This window comes from Ambystoma mexicanum, chromosome 4q, assembly GCF_040938575.1.
Source record: "Ambystoma mexicanum isolate Mex_15411 chromosome 4q, UKY_AmexF1_1, whole genome shotgun sequence".
Classification (NCBI taxonomy): domain Eukaryota; kingdom Metazoa; phylum Chordata; class Amphibia; order Caudata; family Ambystomatidae; genus Ambystoma; species Ambystoma mexicanum.
In genome coordinates, this window is record NC_090928.1 from 903147628 (window position 1) to 903165886 (window position 18259).

Consider the following 18259-nt stretch of genomic DNA (forward strand, 5'->3'; position numbering starts at 1 on the left):
TAATCTAACGCAAGTTGAGGATGGAGGGCTGCTCTGAGTCATGGGCTTCTCTTCTCTCTCTTGGGTTCACTGTAACAATATCTGTTTACAAAGATTTTCTTTAATAATGTAACAGTTTTAAAGAAAGAGTGCATAGATAAGTGATGATCAAACTGTGTATGTGTGGTGACCTAGAGTGTATGTGGCTGTATGATTGTAGAGAGAGGCAGTGGAATGTTATGATGTAAGTGGAACCTGGTAGACCTGGAGGTTCCAGGAAAGTCAGTTAGGGACTTGAAGTGATGGCAGGAACCAGAGTGGATGCATGTAACCTTCTCTCCCGCCTCTAACCTCCTAAGCTGTAACAAAGAAGAATAAAGCATCCTGTTTCTTTTGTACCATAGCTGGGTCAGTATGGTTCCTGCTCCTTGTCTTCTTACCGGGCCCAGACACATCATTTGGCGACACGTTGGTCCAGTATACAAGTCATGAAGAGCCAGATGACGGGAAAAGTGAAGGAGAGTGAAGAGAAGTGAACTCTGATGAAGCTTGACCAGCCTATGGCGGAGTGCAGGTCAAGGCAGGCTGAAAATCCAAAGATGGAGTCAGGAGGCAATAGAGGAAGATGGCAGAGGCATCTGAGCAGTTCCAAAGCGTCCTCAAACATGGAGAAGAGCAGCTGGGCAGAGAGGTGTCCAAGCCAAGTGTCAGCCAGAGGGATGTACATGCTGGCTGTATCTGTGTAGTAGGTCGCCGCAGTTTTGAGCGCTGTTGCGCTTAGAGGAGAAGACAGAGGATTGCGGGACGTGTGGTCCAGTCCTCTGCAACAAGAGCTGTATGGAGTAAAATTAAGACCGCAGGCCTGGAGAAGATGTTTGAGGCTTGTGGTGAGGTCCAAGGGGGCCCTGGGTGGTGCGCGCCCAGCTGAGCCCTTGGGTTTCAGCCTTGTCGTTAGGCTGAAACGCATATTAGTAGGCCCGGCACCTTTGTCACTGTAATGAGCATTCGGAGAGGCAGTGTGTTGAAGTAGAGGACTTCTTAACATGCATCCTTTGGGATGACGTATATGGTAGAGATCTATTTCATTCCGAGTTCGGAACATGGGTTTTACATCTTACCACTGACGGTCGCGGTTCAATGGATTGTGGCTGCTTGTTCATAAAGGAATGTAAGGTACAGCAAGAAATTGATGCACCCATTAAAAGAGAACATAATGAGCAATGAAGTGACTTAAGCAGCAGCTGTGTGCAGAGCCGTGAGGGATGGAGAGCAGTGCTTTAAGTGGACTGGGGCCAGCAGTGGCCAGGCCCCGGCAGTCGGTCCCAGCACAACATTGGCGGGACACATTATCCCGCCGCGGCTGCAGCCGTGACGGGAGATGCGCCCGCCATTAAGTCAGGCAAGCTGACAAGTGCCAGCCAGCCACAGAGACGCTCTGGCTAGCTGGCACTTCTGTCAGTCACTGTAAATTCCTCTGATGACCCCTTGCGCGAGGGGTTACCAGAGGAAGTTACTGTCCCTTTGTTTCCCCAGTCCGCCGAGGCTTCTTTAACGCTTGGTGAACCTGGGGATTCCTTGACTTATTTCGATGTTTATAAAAGATGGCTTGAAAAGTACACAATTCAAGCCATCTTTTATAAAGCTTTGCCGATGGACAAAGACGCCTCAGGCTTTGTCTGTCGTCAAAGCTTTATAAAAGATGGATTGAATTGTGCACTTTTCAAGCCATCTTTTATAAACCTTGAAATGTTTAAAAAAGATGGCTTGAAAAGTACGCAAACCATAAGGTATGCACACAAATATATAAATGTTATCTATTTGTGTGCATACCTTATTATGGTTTGTGTACTTTTCAAGCCATCTTGAAGTACACAAACCATAGTAAGGCATGCAAATAAATATGTAAATGTAAGCATTTATATATTTATTTGCGTACCTTACTAAGGCTTGTGCACTTTTCAAGCCATCTTTTAAAAACATTGAAATATGTTACATATTTCTATGTTTTTAAAAGATGGCTTGCATGCTACACAAACCACAGTAAGGTACGCATACACATATATAAATGCTTACATGCATTTATATATTTCTTTGCGTACCTTACTATGGTTTGTGTATATTTTTAGCCCACCCCCATCCCACAAGCCACACCCCCAAATGAAGTGCCCCCCCCCAGTACTTACCCCACGTAAAGCCCTGGAGGAGTGGTACTGTACATTAAAGATTTCATCAGCACAGTGAGAAAGGTTTTCAGAGCAGGTGATCTGGCAGCGCAGGGCAATTTCTTTGCTGGCGCTGGAATTAATTATGCGGTGGTGATATATTTTAATACGTTGCCGTGCTGAACTGAATTGCATCTGTGGGACAAAAGAGTTACTTTGGACATGGTTTAAAGGCAACGGCACCGGAGAAGCAACTTAGTCAAACTATTTTTTTAATGATTTTGATGTTTCAAGTAGCCATCAATGAATTGATTATTATGGATCAATAGCTGTGTGAGATTAGTGCTGCATAGTAAAGTGTCGGCTTTGGGAGAGGAGATACAGTGAGAGTAGCGTTGTAATTGTGGTATAGCTGTACAGTGTGCACATAAGAGAAATATTATATGCTTTTAGTGTGCTAATGGGTAGCAGATGAGATTTTGAGTCAATATGCCAGTTTAATTATATTAACATGCACAGTATTTAGGAGATGCAATGTTTTTGTTACTGAATTAATAAGTGGAATACTGATAATTTAATGTTGGGATGTTCAACATGGTGCATTGTTGATCACTGACGGAGCAGTGCCTGATGAACACTGCTCTGCCTAGTGTTGTCTCCCATCCAGAACATCATTTTAAAATTGTTTTTTTAGGTGAAGAGAGTGCTTGTTAAGTGAAATGTGCATGTTTAGGAAGCAACGTGCATGAAGTTATTGGCTAAAGTGCAGAATTTAGGTGCATGAACTGCGATGGAGTTATGTGATGTGTGTAATAACGTAGAACAACAGGTAAGTAAACGTATGTTTATTCTTCAAACCTGTACACCGTAACCCACCATCACCTCCCAGCTCCTTCCTTTCAAAACCCAACCGCCGCCCCGAGCGTGGAACTCATAAACATTCCACGCGCCTGGAACCTTTGACAACAGCTCGCGGAGGCGCGAGCAACTACTACACATCTCCCCCTGTAAACCTCAACGAATGGAAATACATCAAATACGGACATCAATGAGGAAATGGAAATAAGGAAGAAATAAGGAAATATGCATGAAAAGACATATATAGAAGAATGCTAATTATCTACAGTTCAATATTAATCATCTGCAAATTCTAAAACAAAATCTTTGTACTTTGCTGGAATCTTCCTCATTCGGTTCGGGCGAGTATTCACCCTATTGGAGGCTTCCGCTAAAACAGAGTCCTCGCATAGTCCCTTTCCGTGTGGAACCAAAACGGAATTATCTGATACAAGGACTGAAGACTCCTCTGCAACCCTCGTTTCCACCCCAGTCGGGCCAACAGCACAATTATCAGAATCACACTCAGAATATTCACCCACCCCTTTCGCATAGGATGCTCCATCTGATGGCGCAACACCATCACCTCCCGAGACAGGCACTTCCATACTTCCATGTCCCGCCCGAGTAGCCTCGCCAGGAACCGCCACAGCACAACTGGAACCCTTATCGCTCTGTAGGGGTACCACACCTTCAGACACACACTCGAGACCATCCCCAACTGTAGCACTACCTCCTTCACAACATTGGTCCTTAGTATTCGCCAGCTTTCCTTTAGCAAGGACCACCCGCCTCAAACTCCATCTGGTACCATCTTGCAGTTTAACATATCCATGACCTACTTTGGTCACTACACACGGTTTCATAAATTTGGACAAACCCTTGGCTACAAATCTTGGATTTTTCACCACCACAAGATCACCAACTTGCACACGCAGGGGTTTCCTTTTGGTAAGCTGAGATTCCCAAAAACGGGATTGTTTAATGCGCACCTTGTCAAGAACTTCCTGCATATCGATGCAACTTCGCACACCACCACCAAGAGCAGCCACCTGGAGTTTAGAGCCTGGTTTTCTACCTCTCATCAACTCGACGGAGACACACCGGTAAAGGATAAAGGGGTAACCCTATAAGCCTTTAGGGCCTCAGTCACAACACTGCACCACGGCAAACCATTTGCTAGGGCCAACTGAACCGCCCCTTTCACGAACCGGTTCATCCGCTCAACTAATCCATTGGCCTCTGGATTGTACAAAGCCACCCTACGGTGACGAATTCCTAGTTTGGAGAAGAATTCTTGCATGGCGACTGACACAAATTGGGGACCATTATCGGTTACTACTCCAGCAGGAACCCCCTCCCTGTCAAACACCGCCGACAAGAAATCAATTAGTTTCTCAGTGGTGATCGAGGACAAAGCCGTGGCCTCCACCCACCTAGACGTGTAGTCAACCAACACTACAAAATATCTGAAACCTCCACCCAAAGTGTCCATGGGACCCATAATGTCTATGGCCACCTTTGACCACACGTCTTTCGGCACTTCCACAGGCTGTACGGGTTGGGGCGACGTTGTCCTACTCTTATCACTGACTGAACAAGCCACACAATCCTTAACCACTTTCTCAACCTCCTCATCCATCTTGGGCCACCAATACCCCTCTCTAAGCCTTCTTTTCATCATAGATCTACCGATGTGCCCTTCATGAGCCAACTCCACCAACTTGGCCTTAAGAGAATCAGGTGGTATTAACCTGGTACCCCGGGCAATTCCCCACGGACCCACAGACAGCTCAGACCATACTTGTCCGAACGATTTATCCAATTCATCCATGCCAGCACCGGTAGCGAGAGCAGCCTTGATGTTGTTCAACACGGGATCCATTGCACACTCTCTACCCCATCCTGGTCGTTGACGGCCGGAAACACCTTGGCCACCAACACATATTCATCACTCGTCACAGCCTGTGTTGAATCTTCTCCAATTACATCATTGCGGGGAAAACGAGAGAGACCATCCGCAACCATATTTTTATTGCCAGGTAAATACTCCACCTTAAAATTATACTCATTCATGTCTGCCATCCAGCGCATCACCCTAGAGGATGCCTGGAACAAACCCTTAGTTGTCAACACATGCACTAGGGGTTTATGATCGGTGCGTATAGTGTATTCTACTCCCCATAAGAATGTTCTAAAATGCTTGGATGCCCAGACAGCAGCCAAGGCCTCCCTCTCTATGACAGCATATCTATGTTCTGTTTCACTAAGAACCCTAGACGCAAAAGCAATGGGGCGGTATGCTCCATCAAAACACTGTTCAAGAACAGCACCCACTCCATACTCACTAGCATCCACTGTCAAAACTGTTTTCCTAGATGGGGAAAAGGAAGCTAACGATGGAGCCTGGTCCACCTGAGCCTTCAAGCCTTCAAATTCAAGTTGGCACGACTCTGACCACTCAAAACGTACACCCTTTTTGAGCAATGCTCTCATGGCCCCTGTCTTGTCGGAGTACGTGGGAATAAACCTGCTATAATATTCAGCCAATCCCAAAAACGACCGTAATTGGTCCTTAGTGGTGGGTGGAGATACTTCACATAACGCCTTCACCAATTCAGCCTTAGGATGTATCCCCTTGGCATCCAGTGTGTGTCCTAAATAAGTCACACTCTCCACCCCAATCTTACACTTACTCAATTTGACCGTCAAACCACTCTTCTCCAAAATGCCCAAAACTCGTAGAATCCTCTCATTGTGTTCCTCACGCGACCTGCCCCACACCAAGATATCGTCCTGGAAATACTCCACACCAACTACTCCACAAAACAACTTTTGCATCACCCGCTGGAAAACAGCGGAGGCAGAGGCCAAACCAAACGGCATACGCCGGAAACGAAAAGCTCCAAATGGCGTAATGAACGAAGTTAGAGGGCGTGATTCGACGTGTAGATCCACCTGGTGATAGGCAGACGACAAATCTAAGGTGGAGAAACAAGATGCCCCTCCTACAAGTGAAAGCCTTTTGTGTATATTCGGTAAGGGATGCCTGTCTATCCAGATGCTTGAATTTAAATCTCTTAGATCAACACACATCCTCATCCCACCATCGGATTTACGTGCCAATACAACCGGGGCTAACCACTCTGACGATTCTACCTCCTCAATTACACTAGCTTCCATCAGCTTTTTAAGTTCTGTCTGGAGACTTTCACGTGCCATGATGGGCACACGCCTAACTCTGTGCACAACGGGAACAGCACTCCTCTTGAGCACGATCTTGTGTGAGAAACCATGCAACTTGCCCAGGACAGGGGAGAAAACTGACGGGAACCTCTCTTGGAGAGTATCAGCTGTCAACACACTCCCTTGACTCAAACCACTTTCTCTTCCCTTGCTCACACACAAAACAGGTACAGCTTTGCCAGGGCGAACCTCCATCTCCAGGGCAGCCTGCTCATCCCACCCAATTACTGGATCACCCTTACAAGCTACATACAGTTTTCCTCTGGTTTTCCGACCATGAAATTCAATATTAACCCACTCGTATCCCAATACTTTAATCGGAACACGCCCGTAAGCACAAGGATTAATATCAGACGGATTCAAACTAGACACCTCCTTAAGGAACTTAGATTTGTACATCTCAGGAGAAATCATAGTGTAAGGAGAACCCGTGTCAACCAACACACTGAGGGAAACTCCATTCACATTAAGGGTAGCCCATGCACTCTTTTTTGACGATCCCACACTCAACAGCGCACCTTCTTTTGGAAGCACATCCGCCATAACCGAGGGACTAACATATCCTACAACCGTTACATTATTATCGTCCTCTTCAGGGTCCACCATCCGCACAACTTCCTTCTGTGGAATAGCCTTACACATGCGGGCAAAATGACCCCTTCCCTTGCATTTTCTGCACACAACAGCAGAAGCAGGGCACTCCCTAGCTCCAGCAACATGACCCCTCCAACCACATTTCTTGCAGAAATCTCTGCTATTCGGCATCACTCTTTGATCCTTGTCCCTGGCCCGATTTTCTTCATTCTTGCGTGGCTGAACCATGTGTACAATGTCCGCCTTTTCCGTCACTTCCTTGACACTCTTCCTTGACTCCTCCAGGGCACGAGCTATTTCTATCACTTTCTCTAACGGAGGATCCTTCTCTGTCCATAATCTCTCCCTAACTTTTGAGTCACTAGTCCTCATCATGATCTGGTCATGAATGTATTCCTCCGCCATGCCCGTGAACTTACACGTAGAAATGAGGGTGCGCAGTGCCGTCACATACGAATCAATGTTCTCGCCAGGACCTTGTGCCCTTGAAAAGAAATGATACCTCTCTAGCACAATGTTAGCTCTCTTGCCAAAGCGTGTCTCTAGCTTTTTAAGGGCAGTCTCAAATGCCAAAATCACTGCTTGCCCCCCTTCTCCATCTCCTTCGCCTGAAGACAACGCCAAAACATCCTGGCCCGGAAGATGCCTGAACACCCTCAAACCTTCCGTACCAAGGCAATTGAGCAGAGTCGCTTCCTTGTCATCATCAGACATTCTGGAACCACCTGACGCTCTCAGGTATACCTTGAAAGTGTCCACCCAAAGCTCCCATGCAATGGGGGGCTCCCCCGGATTGGGGAGAAATGCTGGGGGAGGGCGAGCATTGCTGTGCTGCATGGTCAATGGAACCGACATAGCCTCTGACAGAAGTCAATACAAATGAACAGGCGAAAATGTCTGCGCACTTCCCTGAATAATAAGGTGCTATCACTTACACCTTGTCCTAACAGCAGGCTAGATGATACATTTCTCCACAAAAACCCCTTACTGGCAGCAGATACGTGGAATGGTTTGCACCATATGGTTACACCGGCAGGCTCTTATCACTTCCCTCCTCTTAGAACAAACGTGGCCAACAGAAAAGTGCAGTTCTTTCAAACGCCCGCACTCAAGGAGTTAACTCTCCTTTCCTTGCAGTTAATGTATTGCAGACACACCCACCAATGAATATGAAACTTTCGGCTCGCTTCCTCATGTAGTGGGCGGAGCCGAACTGCGTGACACCCGTAGTCCATTAACGCCTTCCCGGCTATGAAGAGCGCAGAGCTGTGCCCCCTCCCAGGATCCGCCTCTCACCTGCTCTGCTCTTCAGTCCCCTTTTCAACTGAAAGGCGCCAGCCGCACCCTCCCTCAAGCCGCGCTCGACCTCCTCCGGGAGCGCGGCTCGGCAGGATCTTCTGCGTACGAGCAGCGGCCGCTAAGACGAGGCACGGCTGCACTCTCCGCCGTGTGCTGCGCTCGACCTCCTCCGGGAGCGCGGCTCGGCCGGTCCTGAAAGCGAAGGTAGCGCTGGCCCAGCTGACACCAATCACGCCGAGGGCCGCGCTCGACCACGTCCGGGAGCGCAGCCCTGACAACCAGCTGAGGCACCTGATGATGTTTACGGCTTGGCAAGGCGCGTGGGTCAGGTTTGAAGATCCTCGTCGCCAGTGTAATAACGTAGAACAACAGGTAAGTAAACGTATGTTTATTCTTCAAACCTGTACACCGTAATCCACCATCACCTCCCAGCTCCTTCCTTTCAAAAACCCAACCGCCGCCCCGAGCGTGGAACTCATAAACATTCCACGCGCCTGGAACCTTTGACAACAGCTCGCGGAGGCGCGAGCAACTACTACAATGTGCATGAAGTGTAATGGAGTTGTGTGCACGCTGAGGATGTTGGTGTGCATGAAGTGATATGTGTAGCTCACACGCTGGCCAGGTGTGTTCCTCACATCAGGATTATGAGAATGTACTGGAGGTGAAGCTTGAGATGCGTGAGTGGGAGAGCATCCGAGTTTAGTATTTGATTATAAGTCGCAGTTTGAGTAAGTGTGGGCATAAGTGGGGATTTATCATAGACAGTAGTGGAAATATGAGATGAATGGGTGGGATAGGGTCCATTAGTAGAGTTTTATCCTTGGTGGAAATGTAGGAAACATTTGCATATGGAAATAATAATAATAATATTAATCATCCTGCATAGGTGTAGAGGATTGCGTGGGACAGAGGTGGAGTGTCCTAGTAAGTAATCCTGGAGACATTGAAAAGTATGTTCACTTGCTTGCTTGGGTTTGGATTTTCCACACAATGTGTAGGTGTGACTTATTTGACTTTGATGGCGCCCATACCTGTCTCCGTTTAGTTGTCTTGCAGTTGTTGCTGGAGCATTCCACGAGGAAGTTGTAGCTGGAGCCCTTGTTAGGGTCTGTGATGCCGATTGATGTTTAGAGAATAAGGAGGGGAGGTCCTGTTTTGTGGCACACAGAGCACATACCAGTGTGTTGAAGTTTACTGATGACTAGTGAAGAGTTGTTATATCGGTAGTTATGTAGACACTGGTAGTAGTTTAGAAAGTCACATTTTTTAGAAACTAAGATTTTGTTTTCAACTCTAAGATTTTATTGAAGCAAGCACATACTTTCCACCTGTTGAGCTTGCATGTAGCTTTGCGCAGTATGCTTGTGGCCCCCGTCCCCACAGGGTCTGTGTGATTTTTCCACACCATGGCCCTCATTACGACCCAGGCGGTAATGATTTAACGGCGCCGTAAAAGGCGGCGGCGCCGTTAAACCATTACCACCTGATTACAAGGTCCCTTTGCGGGACCCGTACTTAACGGCTGGTGTAGACCAGCCGTTAAAGTGGGTGCCGCAAAGGGACCTTGGCGATAATTACAGCAACCGCTATTAGCGGTGCCGTAATTATCGCCTTCCCCATTCCCATTATGCCCTATGGGGCAAAATGGGAATGACGAAGGGCAAATGGTGAATGGGGAATTACCGCCCCCGCCAACCTTGTGATGGGGGCGGTAATTCCGCCATCCACCATGGCTAATAGCACCATGGTCCAACGCCAGGGTCGTAATGAGGGCCTATGTCTGTATGGTTGCGCATTTTGTTTAGTGTGTTCTTTGTCATGTAAACTACTTTCATTCTTTTTATGTTTTCTTGTGAGAGAAGGGGTGGGGTGTAGTTGGTCTTTTGGATGTTTTGGTTTTTGTTTGGTTGGATGGATGCCTTGGGACTTTGTTGGTTAGTGAGTTGCCACGGTTGGTGGGGTGAGGTGTGTTCTCAGGTGTGGCAGACCTTTGGCCAGGGAGTGGCAGTCCCTGGCGGAAGGAGTTTGTTTCTTGATGGTTGCATGAGTAGGTATGTTTATTCATCCTTGTGTGGCAAGCTTGTGCCCGGTAGTGGCAGACCCTGGCGTGGCAGGCCAGAGTAGGAGGTGTTTTATTTTTTGTGATGGTTTGTCCTGGCATTGTTGAAGGCGTGTCCATCACAACTGTTTGTTTTTAGGGAAGGAGATGTGTGTTGACCTTGAGTGAATGTGGCTGTGTGATTGTAGAGAGAGGCCTATTGGAATGTTATGATGTATGTGGAACATGGTAGACCTGGAGGTTCCAGGAAAGTCAGTTAGGGACTTGGAGAGATGATAGGGACCAGAGTGGATGCATGTAACCTTCTCTCCGACCTCTAACCTGCTAAGCTGTACCAAAGAAGAATAAAGCATCCTGTTTCTTTTGTACCCTATGATATGATATGGCAATTATAACGCGCCTATACACAAGTGTTTCAAGGCGCCACGAGGCAAGAGAGGGGAAGCAGAAGGAAGACAAAGACAACAATCCTACTAGGCCAGGTGACATTGAGATCGCGCAAGTGCAGGGGAGGGTGGAAGGGGAAAAGTGCAGGGGAAAGGGGGGTGGGCAGTGCAGTACATAGGATAACAGTAAAATAAACAGAGGCAATAAATAGGAGGGCGGCCTGCTGGTGGCAAGTGCAAGTGCAGACATCAAGTGTCAAGTGCTAGTAGGGCTGCAGGGATACAGAAAACAGTCCCTGAGTGCAAAGGTTGCCAGGGAGGCAGTGCAGGTGTGCAGCTGGCGGGCGAGGGGACCTGGGCCCGGGGTCAGTGGGTAGACAGGTGACCAGTGCAGTTTCAGTCAGGAGTTCAGCAGGGTAGAGGAGGAGAGAAAGCAGAAGCAAAGAGGAAGGTCTTGAGGTGCTTCTGGAACTGGAGATGGTTCTCCTCAAGTTTCAGAGAGGCAGGGAGGCTGTTCCAGAGGTAGGCCCCAGCTGAAGAAAGAGATCTACCACCAACTCGCTGCTTGGAGAAATGACTAACCCTGAGGGAGTTGGAGGCAGTTGAGTGAAGAGCTCGAGAAGGAAAATATTTAGGAAGAGAGAGTTGGAGGTATTTATTTCCCAGGCCCCCAAAGGCCTTGTGAACAATGCAGAGGGTTTTGAACTTAATCCTCACCACCACTGGGAGCCAGTGCAGTGATTTCAGTCCTGGAGAGATACTATCCCTGGGCTTGAGGCCAAGGACAAGTCTTGCAGTCCTATTTTGGATGAGTTACAGAGGATAGAGAGTAGAGGCAGGCAGATTTAGAAAGAGGCTGTTGCAGTAGCCCAGCCTGGAGAGAACCAGAGCTCTGGAGACAGTGAGCTTCTGGGGGAAGGAGAGGAAAGGAAGAATGCCTCTGAGGAGGTACAGCTTATAGTGTGACTTCTTAGAGACGTCAGAGATGTGAGGAGAGAAGGAAAGTGTGGAGTCGAAGATGAACCAAGGTTTTTAGCCTCACAGGTGGGAACAGGAAGAGGGCCAAGAGAGGCCGGCCAGAGAGTGACAGGGAAGGAGGGAGCAGGTGTGCTGGTGAGAAGAATCATTGGTGACACACCACTCATGGATGGCGGAAAGACAGTCAGAGATTAGAGAAAGAGAAGAGGTGGCAGAGGGGAGCCTGAAAATGAGTTGTGTCATCCGCATAGCACTGAAAGTTGGGGCAGAGAGCAGCAATGCGGTGGGCAAGAAGTGCCAGGTATTGGTTGAACAGCCAGGGGGAGAGGTTAGACCCCTGGGGAACACCACAGGTAGAGATAGAGATAGAGGAGAAGAAGGACCCAAGTTGGACCTGGGAGGGTGGATCAGAGAGGAAAGAGGTCAGCCAAGCCAGGGCCTGCTTGGTGATACTCAGGTTATCACGGAGACGGTTGAGCACGATGGCATGGTTGACCGTGTCAAAGGCAAAAGAGAAATCAAGTAGGTTGGGGAGCAAGTCTTCACGGATGTTCAGGAGAGCCGTTTCCGCTCTTCTGGCAGCTCTGAAGCCAGACTGATGGTCATGGAGACAGCCAAAGGATTCAGAGTGAAGATTAAGCTGGGAGATGGCCAGCTTTTCCAGGAGTTTGCCCAGGAAAGGAGTGATGGAGATTGGATGATAGTTAGCTGGGCATGACGGGCTGCAGAGGGTTTTTTAAGAAGAGGGTGCACAAGGGAGTGCTTCAGGGGGGAGGGCAAGACTCCAGTTGGGAAGGAGTGGTTGTAGAAGTCAGCCAGAGCAGGAGCCATGGTTTCAATGTGGTCCTTGATGGTTTTGGAGGCACAGGGTGAACCTGTTTCGACGAGACTTTCATAGAACGGAGTTGTCTAGAAACATTGTCTGCGGAGAACAGGGGAAAGGCAGAGAAGGAGGGAGGAGAAGTGTTCCAAGAAGGGCGAGAGGAAGAGCACGGGGTAGAGGGAGCAGGGAGAGAGGAAGAGAGAGAGGACATGATGTCCTGAGTTTTAGAGATGAAATGAGAAGCCAGGCCCGTGCAGAGGGCCTGCGAGGGGACGGGAGAGGTAGTGACTGCAGCAGAATTGGCCAGCTCCTTGCAGATTTTAAAGAGTTCGGCCAAGTTGTTAGATGCTGCGGAGACGCGGGCTTGTATGTGGGCTCTATTCTTGGTGCAGATGGAGAGCCGGTATTGCCTTTGGAGCAGGTGGCAGGCCAGTTTGTCAGAGGATGTACCGGAAGCATACCATTTCCTCTCAGCCACCCTGCACTGGCGTTTAAGGGTGACAAGGTCTGAGTCGTACCAAGAGTTGCACATTTGGTTTGGGCTTCAGGCAGATCCTCATGACAGGGGCAAGGACATCGAGAGTATCAGATATAGCAGAGTGGAGCATGGAAAGGGCTGTGTCAGGGTGTGAGTCAGCCAAGTGATGAGGAGGGGGGAGAAAGTGGCGGCGAAAGCCTCAACTGACACATGCTTCATGGGTCGGATAACCGAGAAGGTAGGTGGCAGCGCTGGAGTTGGCTTGGCCTGAGGGGTAGAGAGGGTGAGATAGGAGGAAAGGAGGAAGTGATTGCTCCAGGAGAGAGGGGTGGTGAGGGGGATCGAAAGGGGAAGGTCTGAAGAGATCAGAACATCCAGAGTGTGCCCTGCAGAGTGAGTTGGGCCAGAGGGGAGAATAGAGTGAGAGAGAGTCACAGAGGACACGAAAGAGTCCAGTGGAAGGACAGGAAGAATCCAGGTGGATTTTGAAGTCTCCAAGAAGAAGGAGTTGAGTGGTTGAGATCAGGAGGGAGGAGGAGATGTCCGCCCACTCAGAGAGGAAGGAGGAGATCTGACCAGGTGGCCGATAGATGGTAGCCACAGTAGGGGAATGGCAAGGAGAGAGAGAGAGAGCCTGCAGACAAGGCATTCGAAAGAGGATTAAGCCTGTGTAGGAATGACAGGGGCGGGAATCCACTCAGGGAAGATCAGAACCTGGGTCAGTCTGGTTCCTGTTCCTTGTCTTCTTACCTGGCTCAGACACAGCAGTACTTTAAATGGAGGTCCAGGAAACAACATAGAACCCTCCAGAGCCCTTTATCTTCTAGCTGCCGCAGCACCTCTGGTCTCCTTGTTTGCGCTTTGCTTGCCCCTGGTACCAATACAGGGAATCTCCACCACTACAAATGGGATAAAGCATCACCATTATAGCTCCCAAATGATATATTCTCTGATTCAGGCACTTAATCTCCTGCTATGGCTCATACCATATTCTATTTCAACGTTCTGCCTGGCACCACCACCTTGAATGCAAAATTCAGGTGGCCCAGCAAACTCTTAACCCCTGAGTGCCTCCCACAAAAGCTGCATCAGCTTCTCAATTCTATCCCTGGGAAACCTCAAGCAAATGTCTTCAGAATCTAATTCAGTACTCAGAAAAGTGAACTTCACGTCTACCTTCTGTCTTTTTGGTTGTCAACGGAAATCCTAAGTCCTGCATCAACTGTACAAACTCAGTCAGCAATCTTCACCATTCCACCCCATCCTTAGCCTGTCAGGCGAACAGAAAGTCACCCAAGTCGTGTAATATCTGAGTGAACCCTATCCTAAAGGAGAAGCACCAATGCGAGGAGGGCACCTGATCCTGAGCAATCCATGAACAGTACTTTGTGTGAGAAATGTTATCCCTTAAAATAACATCCCAAAAATCCAAAGGCTCTCAGGGCATTATGGAAACAACCGGAAAGCCAACTTACTGTTAAACCTGGCTATCAAGGCCTCTTTCACACACTTCCAAACCAGATCAATCACCTGATCCACAATGGTGTAAGACACTGCGCAATTCTGCTCTGGGATGAAGTCATTCATTGACAAGCATTCCGGTCATAACAAATGATGGACCAGTCTATATTCCCATTCAATCTCCTTGGTCAATTTCCAAAGGGGATATCATCAGATAATTCAATGGCCAACTCTCAAACGGGCCAGTGATCTACCTTTCCATCAGGTCATCTGTAATTTCCTAACAATGATCTCTGGCATGTCTTTTCCCGATCTCAAGTTCTTCGCTAACCTTCTCACTTTGGGACTCCTGTAGTCCAATTTATGACCCCTTTGAAATACCTCTGCAAGCTATATCGCAGCCCCCCGTCCTGGAGCTACCCCAGCCACTCCATCAGCACAGAGACCCTTACTGGCGTAGGTACCTTTGTCAACTACCCTTCTGTGTCCCCTTCCTCTTTCAGCAAATCCTGTCCATCCCTTTCTGGTACCACAGAGTGACCAGGTGCTGTCTGGCACATCTACTGTCTCAAGCCTAAATTTGCACACACACTAAAAAAAAGACTCATTGTTGTATGCCCACTACACCATTCTCTGCTGCCATTACACCCCTTCCTGGGTGGGATAGCCAGGAAAGGGCCAGTATGGGAGCAGCAACCAATTGAAAGTATGTGCAGCTGGCACCTGCTAAGACAGAGCCATTCACTACAATTGGAGGACCATATCCAGCTAGCTCAACACCGCACTCCAGCCCTAACTCATGTGGCAGCTGCTTATACCCTACTCATGCTAAGCTACAACATGGACTACCACTCTCCTTATTACATCAATACACTTGAACTGAGCCCCACACCACTCAGGGTAGTCCTCTAAGTAGACACTAGTATGTATTACAAATGCCTATGTCCAATTTTCTACTGTCACTCGCATCCTTGGTTTCCTTGCTGACTCCCACGCCTCTTGCTTCTTTTAACCACATCTGCCTACAGAATAGCTTTACCATGTCACAAACTCCTCATTTCAAATCTTCTCCTTGGTTGCCTGCATACGGTGAGCAAATGGTGGTTTTGGGATGCTCTTTTAAGGCATCTTCTTTCCCTTTCCTTCAGCTTGACCATGGTTGTCCCTGCTGCTCCAACCTGCTCCTTTTCTGTATTCATCCTCGATTCTGTCGATCCTTCCCGCAGCTGCACCTACATGTCCACCGTTGTGTCCCCTCGCTCCTCCCTATCCTTGTGTTTCCTCTGTGCTCCGGACCTTCTCCAGTCCCTCCCCATTACCACCACCCAATGATCATCCACTTTTTAAACTTCATATTAGCACATCCTTTGCCTTTTTCAGCTTCGTGTCAGCTGTTCCTCCCACCCATTGCGTGCTAGGCCTCCTCTTCTACTCTTGAAATGGGCCACTACTTTGTGAGAAGAGAAATTCTCTCCCCTTTGAGCATTTCTCTCCCCTTCAATCTTTCCCCTTCCTCTTCCTGCAGATTAGCCACTCAGCTCCATTCCCCATGCCAATGGTCAGCCACCAATGTCTCATATATATTGCTGCATCACTTTTCCTCTTGCTGTGGTGTTGCTGTGGTGTTGCTCCTATACCAATACTCACTGCCTTTGTTTCACACTCTCCTCATTCTGTTCTTCCTGCCATTCCTTCCAACCCACTTCTTTCCATTTGACCATGTTGCTATCTTCACTTACCTCCTCTTCTACTAAGTACCCGCCGCATCCTTCCAGACTACTTGCGCTCGGTTGCTACATTTCCTGTTACATGGGGTTGCACAATCCATAGCTTTGCTCCACCTGTGTGGGACCAGACCCTCTTTCCACACCCGCACTGCTGAACTGAGACATCCTGCTCTCTTGCCCACACTCCTCTTTTCCTCTTCTGGGGGCCATTTCAGACTCTCCTCTACCTCAGCTCGCTTTCAAACCTTGGTTGCACTGCTCCTAAACCACTTTTATTTCACTTCATTTGGGCAGCTGCACCATGCTCCTCCCACATTACTTCTTTAATGACCCAAGTCCTTCTACCCAGCTGATGCCCCGGAACCTGCTCTAACCCCTTCTTTTTGTCTCTTGCACCCAACCCTCTGAGCCCTCTGATTTTTCCACCTCCCTGCCCAGTATTCCCTGCCCCCTTTTACAGTACACTGCCCTTCCTTGTACTCTGCCTCTAGGCCTCCTCTATTCCCCAATTTAAGGACACCAACGCACCCGCCCCCTTGCCCGTGGTTTGCTCCTGTGTAGGCCCTGCCGCGTGCTGCGACCACCCATGCTGGGAGCTGTACAGCTGCCCTTGATGACCTCCCTATCCCTCCCAGTTCCCTCTTTGTTTACCACCCACTGGCCCCAGCCCTGACTGTGGGTTGGACACCGCCACTGCCATGGAGGGCCCACCTGAAGCTGACTTCATCTTGGAATTCCAGGTGCACTTTTCGCCCTGGCAACACTGACTGATTTTGCCCTCGTCTTTGTGAACAATGTTTTCAAGGCCCTGAAGTACTTCAAAAATTGGCTTCAGCCACAGACTTGATGCAGAGATCGCAAGATTTGACTCCCAGTAATATCCCCCCTTCTCACACAAGTAATTTTTTTTGTCTAAGTAGTAGTGAAGTACCTATCAAGTTGAAACATCCCATCATTGCCTTACCACTAGAAGCACAATGGAAATACTTAGACTCTGGCTAACGTCTGAGCTATCTCAGTTAACCCCTCATTGACCAACGCCGTTGAGATAGTGCTCAGAAACCTCTTCTCATAATGAATGCAAAAACCTTTTAACTGAGTATCATGCAGGCTCCCATTTGCCGGAACACTGAAAACACACTGATTGACACCAGGGACAAGGTTTTTGCAGGCTGCAGTCAGGCCTCCACTGCAGACCTCTGCCGTGTAACCTCTCTTCAGCTTTTGACACTGTTGACAATGGCACAGCTTATACTTATCAATGGACATTGAGGGCACAGCTCTAAAGAGACTCACTTCGTTCTTGTACCATGGGACACACCAGGTGAATCTTGCTGTCTATCACCAATATGACATGTGGTGTACCCCAGGGATCGTCTCTTTGCCACAATCCCACAGCAGCTACACAGTCGGCTATCACATGCACTTACACATAAAATAATAGGAGAACACAGACATTCATCAAGGGTGCGCAATTCCATATTCAGGCTTGGGTGAAAACCAACTACCGTTGCATAAGCCATCAAGACCTGAGGTCCTGTTCCTCTGCCATGTGAACCCCCGGCCCACTCATTTCTGTGGATGCCTGGCGCGGGACCAACCCACATGCCCTCAAAAGCAAGCTAGAACATGCAGAAAAATGGAGATGCTGCTCTGTTCTTAGTGCAACAAATCATTGCTGCCACCAAAGATGCCTTTCAGTACTGTGCAAGGCATGCCCCCCCAACTCAAGACCACTTAATTATCTGCACTTTTTAACAGTTGTACTGCACCAAACCATGCTGCATGCCTTATATTCTGAGCAAAACAATCTGATCATATCTGGCCTCGCACTGAAGACCACAAGATTCTCAGCTTGGCTCACCAAGGCCTTGCCCCCAAACTACTTCCCCAGTGTGTACGCTGCAGCCCAGCTGACCAGACGCCTAAGGCCAGTTTCCAAAAGCCTGCCAGCAATCTGGCAGCAAATGTCCAAATGTTTCCGAGGTATATCCCTTCATTGTCAAGGCCCCTCCCTCCGGAGCCCCCTTATATGAATCATCCACCTCGACCTGAAAGATTGCAAGTTCAAAAGAGCTCTGAAGACTCACCCATCCTGTTCCACCCACTGCAGCCATGCAACTCAGTGGTTTTAGTGCTCTTCACAACCTTAAATAGATACCGAAAAATGAAGACATTGGCCGACCAAGATATGAGCAAGGATGTTGACTCTACTCTGCCACAAAGA